The sequence below is a fragment of the Abramis brama genome, assembly GCF_963993115.1.
Source record: "Abramis brama genome assembly, chromosome: 20".
NCBI lineage: Eukaryota > Metazoa > Chordata > Actinopteri > Cypriniformes > Leuciscidae > Abramis > Abramis brama.
Genome location: NC_139982.1, coordinates 22,662,454 through 22,686,477, shown reverse-complemented (window position 1 = coordinate 22,686,477; position 24,024 = coordinate 22,662,454). Strand labels below are relative to the sequence as shown.

Below are 24,024 nucleotides of genomic sequence, written 5' to 3'. Positions count from 1 at the left end.
ATGATGTAATCGAGTCGGTCTCCCTAAATATATATATATATATATATATATATATATATATATATATATATATATATATATATATATATATATATATATATATATATATATATATATGCATATTTTGCAATAAACTTAAAATAATATACAGTATATATAAATTAGTAGTTTTAAATTTCTCCATAGTTTTTAATTAGATTTTTCTTTTCAAAATGCGTCAGGGGATTGTAGGTTTTTCCCTCACTAAAGCTGCTTCAAATCAAAGTTTGTAATGTTATGATTTACCCCATAGCTGGTTGGCTTGGTTCATGCTTACCCTAGTGAACAAAAAAAATGCTAAGTATACTTGCAGCCAAACTAATTTAGTATACTTCAAGTGTGTTAATGATTAGTTAACTTGAAGTGTGCTATTTTGAAACAAACTAATGTTGTACTAAGTTTATTTTAATTGTAATTAAATTGTAGTAAAGCATAACTTTAAGTGTACTTAGTGTACTTTTGTGTACTAAATTGGAACAACTTCAAGTAAACTTAGTATACTTTAAGTATATGCCTGTGTAGGGACTAATTACAAGCTTGATTAGTGATATTAAAGTGTACTTTATTTGTGTTACAAGTATATTACAAATTCATTACAAGTGTCTTCGAAACATACAAGCAATACACCATAAGTGTATATATATATACACTTATGGTGTATATATATATACACTATAATGTATTTTGAAAGTATACTTTCAATGCATTGCTACAATGATCATTTCCAGCACACAGTTAAAATATACCTAAAATATATTTTTAATAAAGTGCAAATAAATACACTTTTAAAAAATAAACTAAAATAATTGTCCTTTAGTATATTTTCTAAAAATATATTTTAGAAAAATATACTTGAAGTGAAAATTCAAAGTGTGTTAAAAGTTGTATTGTGAAAATAGTTAAAAGCATGATGCTAATATACTTTTAATATATTTAAAGATAGTAATTTTTTTGTTAGTATATTTGCAATGTATTATTGAAAAAGGGAATATATTTCAAATACAATAAAGTATTTTATTTAAAGTAAATACAAGAAAAAATACTTTTTTCACTAGGGATTGTTGCACTCTATAATAACTGTCAAATTTAGCTTGGTTGCCATTTAGTGTTAAATAACTCCAGATTATGTTTCTCTGCCTATCTCTCATGACTTTATTCACACTCTCTCTGTTTTTTTTCTTAATTTCTGCATGTTAAAAAAGCAGAAGGTGAAATAATTCCTATCTTACACAATAAAGTAAGAGTTTCCTAATAAGGTAGTTTATATATATATATGTGTACACTATGTATATATATATACACACACACACACTAAATAAATAGCAAAATAATTATTAAAAACAAAAAAATATATTTTTAATGAAATACATTTTTTAAAATAAAAATATACATATATTTTTAAAGGGGTCATGAACTGAGAAATCACATTTTCCTTCAGCTTTTGACATATTACATCATACTATAAAGAATATTCTGTAAGTTTCAGAACTGAAAACGTCCTTGTTAGTCCAAAAAAAGCTTTTACTTTAATCCAGCCCAGAGAACGACGCGATGTGGAATGTGCCTATTTATGACGTCATAGATAAGTGAAAGACCACCTCTGCAGAAGAAAATAAAAGCCTACTTCATCATTGCAACTTTGGCCCCGCCCACTGGAGTGTTAGTGAGATGACGAGGAGAGAATACAGGATCACTGGACCAAAAATAACATTAGGCTACCTTCCAAAGGATCCTAATGCTAGGAATATGGTTATTTATTTTAATAACCATATGAATGTCTCAGTTGAGCATTATTTATATGTATTCAGTACATTTCTCAGTGGATTCTTTGGTAAATCAGTCGCAATTTGCAGAAATCGAGTTGCAATGACGAGATCACTGCATTCATGCGCCCAACATGTCTGTGCTACAATGCTCATCGCTGCAACCTTTCATGCCACAATATAAATGTAATGCTATAATCAACACTTTTCATGATTAGTTAACCTTGAGAGCTGTAATAGTAAAAATGTGCTAAAAGTTTTCGAGAGAGTTCCACATCTAATACTAGCTATTTCATATGCAAACATGTCAGCCAAACACAGCAGTGGGTGTTTACACTGAAGTCTCACAGCAGACACGCCCCTTCAAACAGAGCGTTCAAATCAGATGCTAAAATCAGGGTAGGAAAAATGCCTTTTAATTCCAAATTATGACCATTTTTGATGTAAAAATCATACTAACATTTTAAGTGCACCCCAGGAAACATTATAAAACAATAAAACAATGCAGTTTGTGATCCCTTTAAAAAGGCATATCAGAAGTATCAGTCCTCTCAATACAATATAACATTGGTATTGAACACATTAATATTCAAGATCAATCTTCCCATTTCTAATTGCCATTTATTTGTTCCCCAACATGCTCAACTGTTTCACACAGATGAAGAGTGTCAGTCTCGACATGTGATCCTTAATTGACATTCTCATGAATAGAGTCACGCATGCATACGCTGGGGCTTTCCCCATTAGTAGAGACCCGATGTCAGCAGCCCAGCACAGGCCATAGGGCAAAGCCACCGATCTATTTCCGATACTCGAGCACTTCTCATACTCGTGTATGGGATACCGATTTGCGGTGGCACACAAAGCCCAGGAACACTTCACCTGAGAAAAAGTCCCCCACTCCCTCGCTCAGGGCACTGCACCTCGGGACAGACTTGTGGTTAATGCCTGACAATTCCAGAGCAATAGAAACCTGGACTGACACTTCAAAAGCTCAATCTCAGGTTGCTGTCTTCAGCGCATTCACGTCACACACCTTCACTGCTCGGCCATTGTGTGGTACAAGATACTGCACGCTCGTGGTTGGGAGATGCACTTTCCACATGATCCCTTGTTTCCCTTGTTTGATTCATTGATGAGAAGTTCTCACAAGTTCTGCAAGCTTATCGAGAGGACTATAAATATGATAGACACCCCCGGGACCTGCGCTGTATCCTTAATCCTCAGAGACTCGGAAAAGGAAATCATCGATTCTTCCCACCACTCGCTCTGGGAATGAGAGTGCTTGTGCTTTCCCCTTTTGCTAAACGGGATATTATTATTTTAACGTCCGATCGTGCCCTACCCACGCTAAGCTATTTGTGTGGTTGGGAGAGAGGACAGAAAGGGCCGGTGGAAGTCTGGACTTATGGAGTCACTGTGGTAGCCATCTCTTCTCAGACAAAGAGCCTCCTCTCTGGGGAACCTGATATTGACTTAGCTTCCTAACCTCCAGAAGGACTACACACAGCAGAGCAATATCACAATGACCTTTCCCAATATTACAGTATATGTGGAAGTGGAAGTTGCAGGTGAAAAGTACCATGACATTGCACACATCAAGGTTATTTACCAAAACTGTGGTGAAAATGTAACACTATTGTATATATCAGTTAAATTTACAAGAGCTCCTCTAAAATTTGAGGTCTGAATAAAAGAATAATAAAAATGAACACTTTCAAGTTAGCATTCTAGTCAAATGTATTTATAGAGCTTTACTAAAAATGTAAAATGTCTCCTATCACGTTATAGCAATCACATGTATTTTTGGTCCGCAGTAAATACATTGATTCATTGTTTCACATGATTCTGCTTCCTGTGAAAAATAAAATCATGGAATGCACATTTTCATGGTATATATGCTGCTTTCGTTTCTGCATGTGGAGAAAAATGGTTTATCTATCATTAATGATAAATGACGGATAAACCATGGATTCAAATTGGGACCTGTTAGCGATCGCCCTCGCGATCAGAGGCATAATAAGACCAATGCGACAGGAAATCCCAATTAAGGTGAATTTATTGTGAAGACAGTGCAAATCCAACGGCAAAAACAAAAAAAAAGAAAGAAAAAGAAAAACTACAAAAATAACATAAATATTTACAAGTTTTTGTGGGAAGGTAGCCACAACAGCAGTTGTATCGTTTGGTTAACAAACTTTCTGGAACAAGTTTCTATGGATTTGCTTCCACTTCACACAACCAACCTGACCCTCCTGCACCATGCTTTCTGGCAGCCATTTATAGTCTAGGCCACACCCTGGAATGTACCATTCTACAGGTAAGTTTTACTTTCTAACATATGTACTTCCAACCACCTAATGCATATTAAACAACATCCATAATTAAATTACACAGTAACAAGAACATGCAACTATGATGCAAAACAATGAATTAACAATTATAAACCTTGCTTTACAGGAACATTTGGAAACCCCCCCCCCCCCCCAGTTACCCAACATGGTTTCTCCCAATCAGGCAGCATGTCCACCATGTTTAAATACTCTGCTTTTAAACTAATACAGGTTTGGTCACAGGTGTTTTCCAAGCAGGTAAGTTAGATATGTAATAATGTGTTACACAATTTTCAATAAAGTTTTCAAATCAAACATATTTGTGTTGTGGTTCTCTATAAAGATGAATGAACAATGTTAGCGGCTAATGATACCCAAACACGTTGTACATATCCACTACACATAACAAACAAATACACATTGTACCCTCAAATATCTAAAACACATTATACACAATACATTCAAGTATTGCACAAACATTGCACATTCACAACACTGCAGTCTGAATATCCAGGATATCAGTGTCAGTAAATAGACTGCGTTAATGCTGCACATGTTTGTGTGTTTGATATGGTGTACCTACATACAGTCCATTCATGATCACGGGTTTGCTCCGTGACAGGACCAATAATGCTTTATTGCATTATAACTCTTAACTAATTAGGGAAAGTTGTTACTTATGGATCGTGACATGTTACGCTTTCCTTATTGTTTCTCACTTTCAGCTGTATGAAGCTCTTGGTTTTCAACAACAGTAACACCATGCTTGACTGGTAGATTTTTTACTCAGTGGGGACATTTTAAGATTACATTGTTACAGTGTAATTACATAAATAGGTACTTATAATTATGCATCATTTCCTGTTATTACCTTCAGTATTAAAGGTTACCTTTACCTTTAATTATTTCAAAAAGTAATCAGTTTGTGATGCATATTACATGTACCATATTGCCACCAACGTTTGAACATGATGTGCCTTAGAAAACTACATTTAAATGAGCAGATACACTGGTTTTATCCCTAAAACCACATCAGGTTAATAGATCCTAGTGGAGCTTCATTGACACATGTCGTTTCTAACTTCTTGTTAGATCAGTTTGAATATGGGTGAAAGTGAGCCTTGATGAAAAACCTGTGGTTCTGCACTGATCTAAGATCTGCTTAGTGTAACCAACTGCATCTAAACAGGATTACCACACAGGAACTGTGAGCGTGTGCACGTCCACACACTCCACATGAATACGGAACAGAGCTGATGGCCAGCGGTGAAGACCATGTTCCCAACTGGTGGATGAAAAGAGAAAGTTCATGTGTTGACACACATACACAAACAGACACATGCACACAGCTGCTGTGGAGGATGCTGGTGGTATGCTGAAGCAGAACTTCACTTTTTGTGTGTGTGTGTGTGTGTGTGTGTGTATGTGTGAGAGAGCAGCAGCAGCAGCAGCAGCAGTTGCTCTGGCGAAGTGGATGTGCCGTGCAGCAGTTCTCCCTCAGTTAGCCGGCTGTGGTGATCTGGTGCAGACGGTGCAAAACGCAGGCAGATGTTTCCTTCATTGAGTCGTTGTGCACCACCAAACAATGCGCTGAATAACAATACTTTGCGTATACATGAGGTTGTGTGTGTTTTCTATATGTTTGTCTTGCATCGAGTTGTCAAGCTAGCAGTAAAGGACCAAACAGATAGTTAATAAAGACCTTCTGAAGCGAAGTGATGCGTTTTTGTAAGAATAATATCCATATTTATAACTTTATAAACTAGAATCACTGGCTTCAATACACGAGTCGAGTTCCGACTGACCCGACGCATGACGCATCGACGAACGTGAATGCGCAGAGGATAGAGCAAAATAAAACACAGGTCACAAATTAGAAGTCTAAAACGAGAATTTTTGAAGAGAAATGTTGGAGGAGCTTGAGTTTGTTGCCCAGCCCTATATTTGTTTGAACCGCGAGAGCCGTCTACTCTCACCTAAGCTTACGCTACTCCTACCTCCTATTCACCTTATTCCGCCCCGCCCACTTTTACTTCTGTCCAGTACTTCCGTTGTAAACCAACTTCCGGTTTAGCGGACCCTCATTCAATTTCGAGGAGAACTGCAGAGAAGTCTCACTGATAAAATGTCACATAAGATAAGCTAATTTGTGCCAAATGTGCTATGTACGTGTGTACCAACAGCACAGCAATGCACTGTTTCTCGGGGTAATTTTTAAACGACTTTTAGGTGTTTATATGACCCGTCTGCCTGTCTGATCGCAGTAGTGTGTAGTGTTTAGATGTGTAGTGTTTAGCCTACATTAGCCACAAACATCTAATGTTGTAATGGTCTCACTACAGGACACATACACATGCTATACCTTGTTTGAAAGCTATGGTCCTCTAGAATTCAGTCGCTGGATTTATTTTACAGCCATTACTTGTGTTAGAGATCAAACCATAATAAATTGCAGCTAGCAGTTAGCTAAGCTAACGTTACCCTCTTGTTCATCTAGTTGAGGCTCTACTTTCTTTTTACACCAGTTCGTGGCTATTTTTTTCTCATCTGTTGGCTATACACTGCAAATGTATCTGGTGATTAAGCAAACAAACTGTGGTGTAATAATATTTCAAACTTTACATGTAGTAGTGTTTGTGGACATCTTCATAACTAAGTAATAGCTATTAGAAAGGCACGGCTATTAAATAATTTGATTGTGGCATTGTTTCAAAAGCTTCAAGTGAAATGTACTTTAGCCTAGAACTGCTTTTCTGACGGACTGATATTAATGACGGCTTTTTATTTCATTTATCATCTCCATAAATATATCTAAAGCTAATGCAAGGGCTAGAAATTAATTAATTCTTTGCTGATACTTCCTCGTCATCATGGAGAGCGCAGTTCGCACCGCTTTCTCCTTTCCACAAGCTCTCTCGTGGCGTCTGTCGTTGCTATGCAACCGTCGACATAGACGCGCCTGGAAAAACGCGCCTACATTTGAAATCTGCACGCGCAGAAAACGCGCTATGTGAACGGCCCCTTATGACAACGTGACATTAGCCTAATCCAAAATATTTATTTTCTTATCAACAAGTGGATTTACAGCCACCACATCAGCAGCACCGCCGGTCGCCATGTCTCATGAGGAAACGCAGCTTTTTGATATAAAGTTTTTCTTGTTCCCGAATACAAATATTTTTAAAGTATTTGTTCGAAATAAGTATTCGGAAAAAACACATTATTTGTGCCTTTCCGAATACCGTATTCGGGTTCGGCTCCACCCCTACTATCTACTTATATCAAGACAGATAACAGATTGGACCAGGGCAAACAAAGCGCTAAGTAGCTAAACCAGGAAGTGAGATTACGCGGATGGCGCCACCCAGTGCTACTTCCGGAATAAGGTGAATACCGGAACTCGACTCTCTCGTGAACGCGCAGACAGACGTTATCGGAAGCTAGTGATGAGCTAGTTATGATTATGGATATTTTTGTTACAAAAACGCATTGCATTTTTTTTGGGGCTTCGAAATCTCAGGTACCATTCACTCCCATTATAAAGCTTGGAAGAGCCAGGATATTTTGCAATATAATTGTGTTTGGCTGAAAGAAGAGAGTCATATTCAACTAGGATGGCTTGAGGGTGAGTAAATTATGGGATAATTTTCATTTTTGGGTGAACTAACCCTTTAATCAATGATAATGTATAGACGAGATGGAAAATTACCATCATGGCAGTAGTTAAAGGACATGCTGTCGATGAAAATATGAGAAGAAACAATGCCTCAGTATTAACAATTCACTAACAATGTTTTAAGGAAGAGAACTCTAGAAATAAAATGACTGACCTTCTTTTGGCATTAAAAAGCTACAGTCAGGATTTACTAAAGACATGACAAAGGCTGACCTTGTTGTGTATGCATTTGTAGGAGTTTTCCTTTCATAAGCAAACTTTATGGGAGGAGAGTATTTCAATAAATCACACAACGTGATTTACTAGGGGTGTGACGAGATTAAAACGCGACGAGATTTCTCGTCGAGGGGAAACTTTGGGTGTTTCTCAATATGCGTTCTTCAGCGATCTTGCGTCCTTGTGTTCTCGTTTTATGTCATCATTAACCGTCGAAGTTCAGACCCAATTCTCAAGAACGCAAGTACAGAGGACGCATGAAAGAACCCGGATGTGTTCTTGATACCGAGGATGCATCGAATGCAGACTTGAGCTAGTACTCGCCTGGTGTCCCAGAAGTCATTGCGGCCGGTTCCGAGTTCGTTCTTCCAAGGAAGCTTGGCAAGACCGGTCTCCACGAGAACACAAGTCCGTTCTCTGCGTTCTTGGAATTGAGAAACAGCCTTTGTCTCGTGAGTTGTTGTGATGTCAGCGTGATGGAGCTTGAGGGTGAAATTAGAATTGAAGATGCCCCTGCCACTTTTAAATAATTTGTGTGCCGGGCCAATCACACACACACTCCGCGCACACACACACACTCACTGTCCCTCGCTCACTCACTCACTCGCGCGCACACACACACACACACGCTCACTCTCGCGCGCACACACGCACACTCACTGTTGCTCGCACTCTCACTTACTCGCGCACACTCACTCTCGCTCACACTCAACCCGTCGTGGAGGACCGTTAAAATTAAACATGCTAGTCTTTCTGTCGTGATGTCCCGAAGCATCGCAGACGCGTAGGTTGTCGCCCACTATGACACACTATACGAAATGAAACGATCGAATCTTGCGTCCCGACGCCCGTTGTCCTTTACGAATCTCCACGAAACGGATCGTGCCAAAATCGCGCTAAAATAGTGTAATCTGAACCAGGCAGGTAATAAACATTTGACCTATCGCGCAAAGAACCTATTAAAGCACTAAGACATGGGAACAGTATAGCTAACATTCACATATCACACAAGTCATATCGACATCGCAATATTAAACAATGTTATCGCACATCGCAGCTTTTCCTCATATCGTGCAGCCCTAGTTACTGCCCAAAGGTCTCAACTGCTGTCAGAAATCGTCGACATGCTTATATTCTTGAAAAAGAACATGACCATAATCTTAGTCTGTTCTGTGTAGTTAATTTATCTCTTTTTCATGCTTGAAGAAATTTTTTTTTTCTGTTTGAACTTGTAGTTTTGATAGAGCAGTAGGCTACTTTGATTATGGATACACACTTACTGTTTGCATTTAAAGTGTTATTTCAGTTATTTATATTAATTTTATTTATACTGTTTTATTTATTTTTTATGTTCGATTTGTGGAAAGGAGTTAGATTTCTCATGTGAAATCGTACAGGGGAGAAGCCAGACGGTAGAGTTTATAGCAAAATATTTTGCAGTGTTTGCATGTCCTTTACTGCATAGAATTCATTAAAATAGAAGTAAAATAACATTCATTACAAGTTGATTTCAAAATGCACCTAAATTGTTTTTGCACTTTGTGATTTTCAGTTGAATAAAAGACTATTTTCCATTCATACATTTCATCATTGAGGATTTCTTAAAAATTGTGTAAAAATCTCGTCTTGTCTCGTTCTCGTGAACCCAATCTCGTGTCTCGTCTCGTCTCGTGGAGTAAGCGTCTCGTCACACCCCTATGATTTACTAAGGTTTTGCGGTAGTTTACTGTTTTTTGCGCTGTTATTAACGCCAAAAAAAGATGTCTTAACCATTTTGCACTTGACATGGCTGCGTCGGTGTTCTTTAATTTGTGCAACGACATTAGATCTCCTGCAGAACTTTCCACTCCCATTGGTACATTTGGGATTGCGGTCTCATGCTAATTTGCCCTGTTTAGCAAATCTAGCCCTTGGACCCTTGCGATTGCCATTGCATGTGCATGTCCTTGAGTTTATTACCTGGGCTAATCCTTGTGGAACACTTTATTTATAAAGTAAAGGTGAAAGGAAAATTTCATCTAAAACTCTTAAACCCTGTAGGGAAATAATACCAACCCTATTAAGAACCTGGCGTTTTCTCTAGCGTCTTTAATGGAAGAGGAAGTGATACAGGCTGGTCTCCAAATCTGACATTTAAAACAGTACCAGCAATGACACACAATCTAATGAGACAGATGGGTCCAATAAGCGGGAGATTGGGTGGCATGTCTGAACCGCAGGGAGAACAGACCGCAAGGAAAGACGCACTAAAGCGTTCCAGGAGAACATACAGTAAAGTCGGGGTGCAGAGGGGTTTTAGAAAACTCAAACAGTGCAAAACTCAACTGGAGCTCAGCTGCAAGCAGGCAGCTGCACAGATCTGATCCCAGGAACTGAAAAGTGCAAATGTTCATGTCAAAAGTGTCAAGTCATTCTCACCAGAGGTTTTTCTTATAAATGACACACATGCACCAGTAGCACGTACATACACACTGTTCTACTAGAAAATTAGATTTATAAATATTAATAGAACATACATTTATTCTCCAAATTCACCTTACCCCTGGATAATGTGTTTATTTCCTATGATTGTGTATAAATCGCTGTTTTGCATTAGGAAAGCTACTTTAAATCATGAGTAGCCTGTAGCTTAGCAGATTAAAGTGGCACCATCTTTACTACAATTCAAACAAGTCACTCTGGCCCAAGCAAAACTTTATACTGTTTCTCATTGGCATCCAGACAGAGGAACTGGCAAGCCGCTTTAAGCCATATGTTCCACTGTCCATAATTACCTCTGTGTCAATACTGAATTTATTTCATAAACTTACAGACAACCTCCATTTCAGGATTTACAGAGAATTATTGTATAAGTGAAGAGGCAAGAGTAAATGAAATGAGGTTTAGTAATGAATGGGATTTATAAATAGCATGGAAACCCCTCATGAGAGCATTTACAGGAATTTGACTGTAATTCAGGTTTCAGTGGTTCAAGTCTCAGATCATTTGTGATACCGAAAATCTTTGCCGCTGTTTCTAATGGTACGATGCTTGGCCAGTGTCTAGGTCAGCATCTAAAGGTCAAAGAGTTGAAAAAGGAAATAGTTTCCCCATGTTGTTAGATAAATTGCAAAAAAATGTAAAAATAAGTTTTAAAAAAATGATCATAATGTTTTAAAAATAAAAATAAATGAGTAAATCATTTCAGTATGCCTTAACTAAGAAAAATATTTAAAAAAACAACAGTAAATAATAAACAAGAAAATATATTCAAATCAAAATTATCTAAAATATAAAAACATAAGGGAGTACATTCAGTATGCCTTAACTCAGACAAATACCAAAAAATGGTTAAATAATAATAATAATATTTAATAAATATAATAATAAAATCAAAATGTTAAATAAATGAATACAGTATGCCTTAACTGTAAATGTTTGAAAGCACTGACCAGTAAACATCTAGCATTGTCTGAATGTGCAATATTTCTATTGTTGGAGGTATTAAACAATAAGATATGTCTGCAACATATCTAAAAGTATGCAACATCTGAATCTAAATCACCACAACAAACTGAATATTTGCAGACCTGAGGTTCACAGCACGTGCAGAGGAAAAACTGAAAGCCATTGTCAGCAACACCCGCTCCTGGTAAGACGTGTCCGTATACACACACACACACACACATTATCACTTTACTGAAATAATGAGCCCTTAAAACAACACCCACCTCCGTGCTGTTACATGAAACTATGTGTATTTAGATACTTGTGGGAAATGTAGAAAAACTCAAAATGAAGCCAGCGTGATAGGATATGGCGAAATTGTCTGATGCCAGACACTGACAGAAGGAAACAACAAGAAAGTCAACACGATAGACAAACAAAACTAGAATGAAGCACACCCAAATCTCAAATGTTAGCAAAGAGCCTACCATTCTCCATGTTTATTCTTTGTTATAATAAATAATTCATCATTTCACGTCATAATTTTTAGGAGCACTGACATTACAAGAGTTAAATCTCTGGTTACCACATAAACACATTTACTTTAAAGTCAACATCCTATAGGTATTATTGGGCATGTTGGGTTTTTTTGCAACAAAACTTGATCACGTTAACAGCAGGTATTTCCTGGTTCCTAGCAGAGAGCTTCCTATATGCCCTTAAACAAACCTAAAACTTTCAACCCTTGATGGATGCCAAAAAATAGCCAAATTCTAAGACAAACAGCAGTCTTTTCTCATAGTAGGACTTTTTTATAAAGAGTAGTTTGAAAAATCAGAAACAGAACCTATGGAAGCTGCAGTGTAAAACCTTCAACCAGCACTTACTTTAACGTCTGCAGAAGCTTTGGCTTATGTGAAATCCATGGCCACCTGCAAACCAAACAAAACAGAGAAACAAACAGTGATTAGGTCGTTCTATATGACTTATTTCACAATCTAAACATGCTTCTGATGTTCTCGGCTGGTGCGTGGGGAGTCACGGTTTTGCCTATGGCACTGAACTGTACAGCCCAATGGAGCGTAGTAAACATATCTTCTTTTTTGTGGAAAATCCATGTCCTCCTTGTACTGAAATTGGTGGAATTCCCCTAATGGTGGCCAGTTTTAGAGGAGAGAAACCCCACACTTTCAGACCATACGGGTTTTGTTACTATTAAGACTTTGGAAAGTGGAAAAACTGAAAAAGTTTCAGCACAGTTGAGAAACGTATTTCTGTATGAATTAAACACTGAATAAATAAGGACATGGAAAGAGTGTAGGTTGTTAAGACTACAAGAAGAATGACTCAAAAATCGAAGTGTGACAAACCGTCTCCAAGAACTTAAAGACTTCATGCTGCCACATACTTGAGATGCACAATTTTGCTTTTTTCGTTTAAAAAAAATAAATAGCAAAGATTAATAATATGCATTTGAACCCTAAGCCATCGAAGGATCCACACTATAAAAGACAGATGCGCCACTTTAGCATTATAGGCCCTGTTCACTGCAGGTATTAAAATCAATATTTGGTGATACAATCACAAGTTGACAGGTGAGATACAATGCTATTTATGACTGAGCATTTGTTTTACATTCCAAAGAGCTCTGTTATCAGCCCCACAGTAGAAAATTAAACCGTATCCATTTCGACTGGAACGGTTAGGCAACAAGAATGGTTCGGCCCGATGGTAGAAAAGTGGCTAAATGGAAACTTTCCATTGCACAAAAATGTAATTATAGTGGAATATGGTTCTTTAGATAATTCAATTGTTTTTTTTAAAGAACTGTTCACTAAGGTTCAATGGTCACACTTCTTTTGGTCTGAACAACAACAACAAAATAATAATACTTTAGTCCTGGTTCGCTTAGAGATTACACTGTCAATTTTAACACCAAGCCTAAAGATACAAAACAAAACAAAAACGGCTTTTATGAAGTATACTTTGCGAAGGAACTTAACGAACAATGCGCTTGGCTGTATGTGCCGTACATATGATGGTATAGGATTACAAACAAAGATCTTCTGTGAGGAGACACGGTTCTGATGTTCGTACCGAACTGTGATGGAAAACACCGCGACTATAGGTATGCTTGAGCATTCAGTCCTATTTAGGGTCACATCTTGTGACACCATGTCTTTGGTCCACGTTGCGTTAATATTTCATCCGAAACGTACCAGAGTTTGTTTGGAAGCGTTCACACTTATCCAAATGAACTGCACAGAGCAATCGCACCAGGGTTCGTTTTAATCGAACCAAACATGCCAACCAAACATGTTTTTCTTTGGGGAACCAATAATGGCTCTTCTATAGCAACACTGCAAGCAAAAAACATTTTTTTTTCTTTTATTTAAAACCTCTCTTCAGTGCAGTGGCTGATTGACAGGTGAGTAGGCGGCCAATCAGCGTGTCAGAGACTCATCAAGACTGATTAGTCTGGCTCACCTGGCAAGAATGGAAAGAAAGTAGACAAGAAAGAGCAAATGTGACAATCCCAGCGCATGAGGAAGAAATAAGGGGCGAGGGGGAAGCGGTTGTATCCCTAAAGCTACTGAGATGTGAAGTTGTCAAAACACATATTTCAATGTGAACAAAGTGAGCAAGGAGTATGCACACAAAAGTGTGTGAATGGGCAGATGTCTGGAGCAGATCCCGGCCTTCAGACTCTCAGGAAACTAGGAGATAAATGATGTGAGACTAAAGTTCTTCCATTGTTCCTCTTGCATTTAGAAGCAGCGCTATTATCGCCCAAAAAATGTCTTTGAAACTTGAGCACTTAGTGTGTATGTGCCATTGAATTACGCTTCTAGGGTGCTTTCAATGAAACCACCTGATTTGATAGTGAAAGGACAGATGAAGACAATTTCCTTTTTCGTTAATACTTAACACAGGTGGTCAACAGTGAAAAGAGACTTGTGTTATTGATTCAGTAGTTACTGAATCAAGTTCAGGTGCTAATGCGGTTTAAACTGCATAATAGTGTTTTGGATGCTGGTGTCCCTACCAGTCTTCTTAAAAGAATATTCCAGGTTCAAGACGAGTTAAGCATTTTGTAGCGTAATCGTTCGGACTTATCTCTCATTTACTTTAAGAAACAGGCAAAAACACTTCATGCTCTTTTTTTCATGTACTGGTCAATTTGGAGATTTTGGGCTATTTGTGTTTTAAAGAAAACATACAAAATACACTTATTTTATTGCACTTAACCTATTTCTGTCTGTAAATTTCAGTATATTTGACGGCCGTTTTCTCAAAATGAGTTGTTTTTCTCATGCACTGAGTCAGAAATCACCAAACGTTACAATTTTATTCCTTTCTATATTCTGAAGTTTTGTTTTTTTTTTACAGAGGGGTTTGTTCATATATAATTTACCTGATTTTATAAAGCATTTTATGATGTAGTGATAAAAAGAGATTTCAAAAAATCCCCTCGGTAAAAACCTTTGATTCTAATGTGTCAACAAAATGAAACAAGAATTTTGAATCTGACTTGATCCAATGAAATTACATTAATTCTACTGTTAAAATATGAGTATTTTAGTTGAGCTGTAAAGCTCTTTAAATAATCATTTTACAGTCATTTTAGAGTTTATGGTGTTGTCGGGGCAACAAAGTTGTTCAGTTGGAAATAGCTTTAAACAGACAAGGTTAATAAGCCATTTTTTCACACTTACTTCATGCTAACACACATATTGATGATGTCTTGAGGCTATACTATTGAAACAATGAGTTTTTTTAGCACTATTCACTTTCATTGTAAGTGATTCACTGTAACAGAGACTGTTGTTTTTTTGTTTTTTTAAAGAAGGGGGGAAATCAACATTATGCAACCAATCGATTGAGCTTAACTGGTACTGAACTCCGGAATATTCCTTTAACTAGCTGAACCAGCAAGCCACCCATAGATCGACCGATTTCGAGCATGTTAGACACAAATGGTACTGTCCCTGTTAGAAACTGTCACTGTCAACCGTACAGAAGCGTATGTGTGGTTTGTGCTTGTTTTAGCACTGCCGTAGGTGTGGCGTAAGTGCGTGTTTCTGCCTGAGTGCTGACTTAGCGTCGGAATATCCGCACCCTCCCAGCAGATTACATGACATGGGGTTCCCACAGTTTCCATCACAAGAGATGTCTTCGACCCTCTGAAAGACGTTAATGTTACTCTGTCAGTGTTCATGAAGATTTACTGGAGCTTATGAGACAACACATGATGTGGTTTCTTACTCCTTGTTACCCTACTGTGGTGTAATGTGTGTGTGTGTGTGTGCGCGCGCGCGTGTGTGTGCGCGCGCGTGTGTGTGTGTGTGTGTGTGTGTGTGTGTGTGTGTGTGTGTGACTGCTGACTCATCCGCTTTGCTTGAGAAAAGCAGCATCAGGTCGCAGCAGCAGAGGATGTAACTGTGGAGGTTCCTCCACAGCAAAGCTGGTCAACAAACTGTGTTTTGGATAATAACGGGAATCAGTTCTTGTTGTGATTCCGATTGCACTTAATGATTCTGGTTCATCATCAATTTCTTTAGTGGTGTTCACTGTAAACCCTGATGCTCAAAATAATTAATTGGTTTGAGTGAACTTATATTAAACAAATTAGGTTAAATCAAATTAACTTTTATGAGCATTTAGAACTTTTTTATTTTGAGTTCACAAAAATACACATTTTAAGTAATCTGAATTGTTTCATTATTTTTTTTTTTTCTAAACTTGTTTCTTTTAATTTAGACAAACTTAAATTGAAGTGAAATTGGACTGGAATTTCTATGTCCCAGCATGCTTTGCCATGACATTCGAAAGGAAGAGTAAATTCTAAAATTAAGTGTTATAACACTGTATATGTTTTTTGTGCAAGATTAATGTTAAGTGGGAGATTTAGTAGTGTTTAATGTTTTGATAAGCTAATTTAGAAGTTTCTGTTATGTGTTTTTTTTTTTTTTTTTGGAATTAGCTTCCTCAAATGTTTCTAGTTAAGAATAATTAAAATGTACAAAAGGACATGTAATCTGCCAGTTCTGAATTTCTAAACTAAAAATGTTGATATAACTACATTTTGGGGGGTTTTGCCAACTTATTTGGTTGAAGAAACAAAAAAAATTGTTCTTCAATAATGTAAACAACTGAAATGGTCTCTTACCGGTAAAAACCCAGAACGCCGTTGCTTGTGTGAACAGCATATTTGTGTATTTACCGGTAAAGTCATTCTAGCAATTTTACGGTAAATTACCGCGATTTTTGTGTGAAAGGGGATAGTGATGTTGTCTACACTGGATGCGGCACGGCGCGACAAATCCCAGACAGTAAACTGATGCCTCGTTCTATTTATGACAATACTCCAAGCACTCTCGATACTTCTCATAGGAAGGCAAAAGGATTTGCAACAGTTGCTTTGTTGCATTCACTGTAGACAACTTCTAACTGTTGCGGTACAATGCGTCATATCAACGGTCGTGTCCGGTGTAGACACGATTTGACGTAAAATTCACATTAATTCAGATTTAACTTTTCAGACTGAGGTTGCATTGCAAAACATCAGACCTGTATCGGATTTAGGATCACATTATGGAAGTAGCCCAAATCAGAATAAAAAAGATCAGATTCCATGTGGTCTGTTTTGTTCACACTGTCATGACAAAAACAGATCTGAATCACATATGAGCAAAAAAAAAAAAAGGATTTGGCCCACATTTACCTGCAGTCTGAACGTAGCTATAGTTTTGGATGCTGGTGTACAGGATGAGATACTGGTGTACCCAAGAAGGTTCTTAACTAGCTTAACCAGCTCCAAACTATAACTGACTAGCATAATCCAGTCTGGAACAGCATGGAAATTCATGCTGGTCTAACCTGGTCTTTTTAACATGGTCATCAGTCATGGAGGAGAAACTAGTAAAAGTGAAGATAGTATCATGTTCTTCTCTGAAGCTTTCATCATAATACTGTCTTTCTTTCCATCTGAAAAGAAAAAAGAGCTTTTACATAATGATTGGAATGCTGCTCTTTGTTTTGCGGGTGTGGTTAGAACAGTTCACAAGTGTCATCCAGGTGGGCGTCAAAGGCTGGCATCAAGTCCAAACGCACCTCTTCAATGCCTCCAATCTCCCTTTTTAAACAAACTGCTTTGATATATGTGTGGACAAAAAAAAAGCTGAGTAAACAAGTATGCAATACTGGAAGGACGGACAAGGTCTGTTCCCGCTCTGCCAGCGGGACGGTTTACCTTCCCATTTAGTGAGTACATGGAGGATTAAGCCAGAATCACTTCCTCTGAGTGTCTTTGTCCGTGTCTCTGTTTGTATCCTGGGAGGACTTCAGAGCCATGTTTGTTCACAGCTGACAGTGTCACGCAGATGTTTCTTTGGCGGCGGCACATGCTGGGATTGTATTGATGGAACTGTTTCACCTTGTCATGGGGATGAAAAAGAGGGAGAGACAGCGAAAAGAAAGAGAGATGCAGACAGAGACTGAATAGTCCATGAAAAGACATTCCTCTGCAGTTTTGTGTGGTTTCTTAAGAACTGAAAAACACTAGAAACACAGAGGGGCGTCACGCACCTTTTTTTGAGTTTGGTGGCCAGGCGAGATAAGACATGGTCAAAGAAAATAAAATCACTTTTTAAGTGTAAGTTTATAAAGTGTAAGGCAGGTTAGTCTAGATAGGAAGCAAATTTTGAGCAAATTCATCAGAACATAGATCAAGTAGATCGAGTCCATCAACAAAGCTTGCACAGTCGTTACTTTTTAGTGGGTTGGACATTTTTTTCTGTAATGTTTTGATTGATATGCCTTTGAATGTTTGAGGATCATGTTAAGCTAGTTGTGCAAAAACAACTTCTATCCGCTCCTGGTTTACACAGATTTTTTTTCTTTGCTTGTTTTTGTATCTGGAGAAGCTGTTTCAGAGGATTTCAGAAGATCAGAGAAAACATGGATTGCTGGAAAAAAATCATCAATGGCGGGAATGACGGACAATCTCTTTAATGATGAGGAAAGAGTAAAAAAAAAAAAAAAGATGATCTGTCGAAGGTTCGACTCGATTGGATAGTAAATAGATGATTTCTGTCATTTCTGTTTTAGACAAACAGTTTTTTAAACTACAATAATATGAAACTTCATTCACAAAGATAATTTTCTTTTGGAAGTCACATTCAAAATCTACATGGCTGTGGGACACACACATTTCAAGACACACACACACACACACACACACACACACACACGCACACTTACACCTTTGTAGGATCCATGGTGATTATCCAAATAAGGTAAAAGGATGTGCGTGTAGAATCCATATCAGTTATTTGTCCTTGAGAGCACATGAAGGCATGAATACTTTCTGTTTCTATTTCTACTGAAGTCCCAACCTGTAACGCCTGTAACCGCCAGGTGTAAAACACTAGAAAAAATGTGTCAAATTTCCAAGTTCTTTGATTCATACAGGCTTAAAGCTTTCACCCATCCACCCACACACAAACAAACTCACAAACTGCAAAAACCAGGGGAGCGGGCCCAATCAGAGGGGGACTGCATTCTCACACAACATGTGGCCCCCCTCATCGCCAGTTCTGTTTAAGAAGACTTAATGGGACATAGACCATGCACTTTTGTGTTACACTTCTTTCGATATACCGGCACTGACAGCCAGGTTCAGGTTGGAAAAATGACCAGACAGGTCCGGGCAGGTCAGTGGAATCTGGACCCGGCACGTGAAAGTGTAGCTAGACAACAAAACTGGGACGGAGAGAAAAGGTTGCATAGATATATGAGGTGTAGATAAATTAGCAGTGGTTCTCAACTGGTTTGGCCCACATTTTCCCATGGTCATTAAGCCGTGACCCAAATTTTTAGGAATTTTAACCAAGCAAACACACACACAAGCACTTTCCTTAACATAGGCCTACACATAAATTGTAACAATATCACTAACACACACTAGTTTTGGTTAATACAATACAGTTAGTAAGTTGGTATGAGCCACCACAGTCATCAAAACTATAGAAAATAACACAAAGTGAAAATAAAGTGGTATTTTGGATAAGGGTTACAAAAACTACAGTTAGGCCTACCATATTAAATAAAACTAATGAACTGTTAATAGGCCTAAAATACATAGACACTGATCCTGATGAATAGATAGATACTTCACAGCTAACACACAACAAACCAGTTCCTGGTAATAATTGCACGTCTTTGCATGCTCGTAATTTCATTCGCTCTTTCAATATGAAGTGATATTCAGTGCATGATTTTGTGATTTTGGTTAATATTTTTGTGGAAAACATGATACAGTTTTTTTTCAGGATTCTTTGATGAATTTCAAAAGACCAGCATTTATTTGAAAGAGAAATCTTTTGTAAAATGATATTTATATATATATATATATGTATATATATATATATATGTATATATATATATATATGTATATATATATATATATATGTATATATATGTATATATGTATATATATGTATATGTATATATATATATATATGTATATATATATATATATGTATATATATGTATATATATATATATATGTATATATATGTATATATATATATATATGTATATATATATATATATATATATATATATATATATATGTATATATATATATATATGTATATATATATATATATGTATATATATATATATATGTATATATATATGTATATATATATATATATGTATATATATATATGTATGTATATATATATATGTATATATATATATATGTATATATATATATATGTATATATATATATATATATATATATATATATATATATATATATGTATATGTATATATATATATATATATGTATATGTATATATATATATATATATGTATATGTATATGTATATATATATATATATGTATATGTATATGTATATGTATATATATATATATATATATATATATATATATATATATATATATATATATATATATATATATGTATATATATATATATATATATATATATATATATATATATATATATATATATATATATATATATATATGTATATATATATATATATATATATATATATATATATATATATATATATATATATATGTATATATATATATATATATATATATATATATATATATATATATATATATATGTATATATATATATATATATGTATATATATATATATATATATATATATATGTATATATATATGTACTGTTATACTGACTTTTGATTAATTTAATGCATCTATGCTGAATAAAAGTATGAATGTCTTATTACTGACAAATATTACTGAATAATGCTGAACTTATCAGATCTCTTTTAAGTGCACAATATGAGCCCAAATTATATGAGCCCAAATGTTTTAAACTTTCCAAGTTGGATGTGCTTTTAACGAATTCAGATCAGCTAAATGTGGCATCTAGATATTCATATCTAAGGTTTGAGAGATATGAGCAGAAATGCATTGTGGGACAACTGATTGATTTCTTGATTAGCAGGAAGTGTCATGTGACTACAACTTTTAAGTATTGGACACGAGCACTCTCACTACAAAACAACTCTTTAAATAGGCTACTTTGCATGATTTGCATGAAGTCAGATCATCAATAAAGTATCTCCTCTCTATTAACAAAACCACAAACTGTGACACGAACGAACACACACATAGATGTACACGGAGCGCAGCGAATGAAGCTGCTGTCAGTGTTGAACAGCTGCATGGACTTCTCTGGACCGAGCCCAGCCACCTCTGTCCCACAAAGAGCTGCTTGTGCCCTCTCAGTTCGGCTTGAGTCGACATGAAACACACACTCACAGGGCCAGGGTCAGACCCTGTTCTTTGTAAAGGGAGCTGTTGTCAGACCACATTGGCAGACGGAAGAGTGGAGGTCAAATGTCAGCGGGACGGGGGGTAGGGTGAGGGCTGAGGTGAGTCTGTCCTGGGTTGCTGCACCTCAGAGCACTTGACATGCTAATGCTATCCCTCCTTACAGTGTGCAAATTAGACAATGGGTGCGTCTCAATTAGCTCCCTAGCTTCCTAGGTCATGAATCAGTATATACACAAATTCGGGCACTGACAAGGACGGTATGGACCCAGGGCTCACTAAACATTGGGACACTGATGACTCCGGCGACATGACAACATCCTCATTGTACAACATCACTAGTCTACTGGTATTTATGAACCTAATGGACCATAATCTTTCAGTCATTATTTTTTTTTAAAGTTGTTTAAATTTGTTTCATATACGTGCAACCTTTCAGCCATAAATATATTATAAATCTTAGCTAGATTGTTTATTACCTGTCTAGCGATGTATGTTTATGCTAAAATATAATTAAATAATGGTTTGTATTTTTTTTTAAACATCTATAGCGTGTCGTTATTTGTAGTGAGTTGGCTTAAGTGATTATGTTTCACGCTTCAGAACTTCCGTTAAGGGAACAATGGTGAGCTTCGATGCTCCCTGGTTTTCATGGTGCATTGTGGGACTTTTTAGGGAGCGAACGTTTCAGTGCGCTGGAAGGATTTCAACTTTACGCAAATGAGCGGTGATGATGCCTGTGTACGAAAATCAAAAAGGTGTATGTGACTCAAGAAAAGTTTATATCACTTTCTAACAACTGTTTCTTAACACTGTAAGGTTTCTCAGGACTTGCGCACACATTTCGGCTTGTGTTAAACACAACACAGCGAGAGAAATACATTTCGAAATGCTAAGTATACAGTGCACGGTTTCAGTTTGACACTGTCCTTCAGCAGCGTTAGGGACAGTGGTTTGACATTTCTAGGTCACTGAGCCGCTCGCTAAACAAGCAGCTCAGAGATGCTAGGTGTTTCCCAGCACAGTGGCCGTACAGCCTGAAACACACGGCGATCCAGGTCTGTGTAGAGTGGAACTTGTTGACAATGGTAAGGCAAACATTCCCTTTAACCTTTCCCACGGAGTCCAAGTAACCTGAAGATCATATAAAACACTCCAGTGTTTGCGAGTATGCTAACTAGGACATCCTTAGCTGCTGACTCACGATTGGCGAGTATCAAAGCGTGTTCTCTTTTCTCTCACTGTACGAGTTTTTCTCACACTTTTGGATGGCGTGAATCAACTCTGCAACCTTTCTGCCGGTTTAAATATTTATGTCCGTTACGTCAACGGGGTGCGCGTCTCTCGGCCAGATGTGTTAGCTGCAGTGGTGGAGTGCTGCTCTCAGAACGAGGCCGCACACATCACACGCAGTTTATTTTAGTCATTTCCTCTCCATCCTTCAGCTGTCTGTTAAGCTGACCACTCGCCCCTGCAGCTGTGGCCAATCCATAACCCCCCGCCGCCCACTACTATTCTTCTTATCAGCACACTCCTGCCGACCCACAACTGTCCTCGGTGGGACGCCTCTTCCCAGGCCACCAGTACAGAGCCGGCGGGCTGCCAGATTTGTCACCTGTGGAAACCTAGCATCTTCGCCGATTCGATCTGCTCGGGTGGCAGCGGTTTGCAAGGATGCACTGGCACAAGGATTAGGCAGATGCTGGGCACTTTATATTGTCAGCAATAGATCAGGATAAAAAAAAGGGGGGGTAACACTTTATTTTACAGTTTCCTTGTTACATATGTTACATGTACTTACCATAGTAATAACAGTAAATTATGCATAAATACATGCAACTAACCCTCAACCAACCCTAACGCTAACCCTATAGTAAGTACATGTAGTTGCTTAATATTACTCAGTACTTCAATATATAATTACACTGTAATACTGACACCTTAAAGTATTTTATACAGTTCTTTTGAACCATCAAAGAATCCTGAGCAAATTTATTTTTGGTTTCCATTAAAATATTAAGCTGCACAACTGTTGTCGACATTGATAATAATAAGAAATGGGGTTTTTTTGGAGCTGCAAATCAGCCTATTAGAATGATTTCTGGAGGATCATGTGACACTGAAGAATAATGCTGAAAATTCAACTATGACTATCAACTATATAAACTTTTATATAAAGAGTTTAAAAGATGTAATTACTTCCACCTTCCACCAAAACAAAAGGGTAATTGCAACTTTATTCCTCCTAAATGAGACTGTCTTAATTGACTCACATTTCTTTCTTTGTAAAAATTGCAAAATTGCATCCTCATTTCTCATATCTGTGAATTTGTAACTCACCATGTGACAATTTCTTATTTTTTTCTCACAATTACCTTTTTTATCTTTTACTTTGAAGCAGAAAGCAAAAGGCTTCCATATAGCCTTTTATTTCAGAAGACAATAACATACGAATATGAAAACAAGAACGTTGGATACCTCAAACATCTGTTTATGCAAATGAGCAGATGTCGCCGCTGAAGAATCTGCCATGCAATTCGTGACGCAAGCTGTGCTGTTATGCAGCGCTGTACACGCAAGAACTGAGTAAAGCATGTACACTCTTACATGCATACAATTACTGCCTCATTCATCTGCCTGACAGTCAGAAGCATTGAAGCCCAGAGCTGCAGAGGAAGTGGCTGGAATTTAAGCAGACATGCCAACCAGAACTGGTCCTGTC

The 24,024-nt window shown here is 37.1% G+C and overlaps 1 protein-coding gene across 2 annotated transcripts in view; it reads right to left on the bottom strand.

Annotated features, from left to right (window-relative positions):
- LOC311070503 (uncharacterized protein) overlaps positions 1-24,024 on the bottom strand; it is a 113,200-nt gene that overhangs the window by 5,232 nt on the left and 83,944 nt on the right. For both annotated transcript variants that reach the window (XR_014603677.1, XR_014603678.1), the window contains one exon: positions 12,341-12,385. The gene's annotated coding sequence lies outside the window, so the exon portion shown is untranslated. The remainder of the gene's footprint in view (positions 1-12,340; positions 12,386-24,024) is intronic.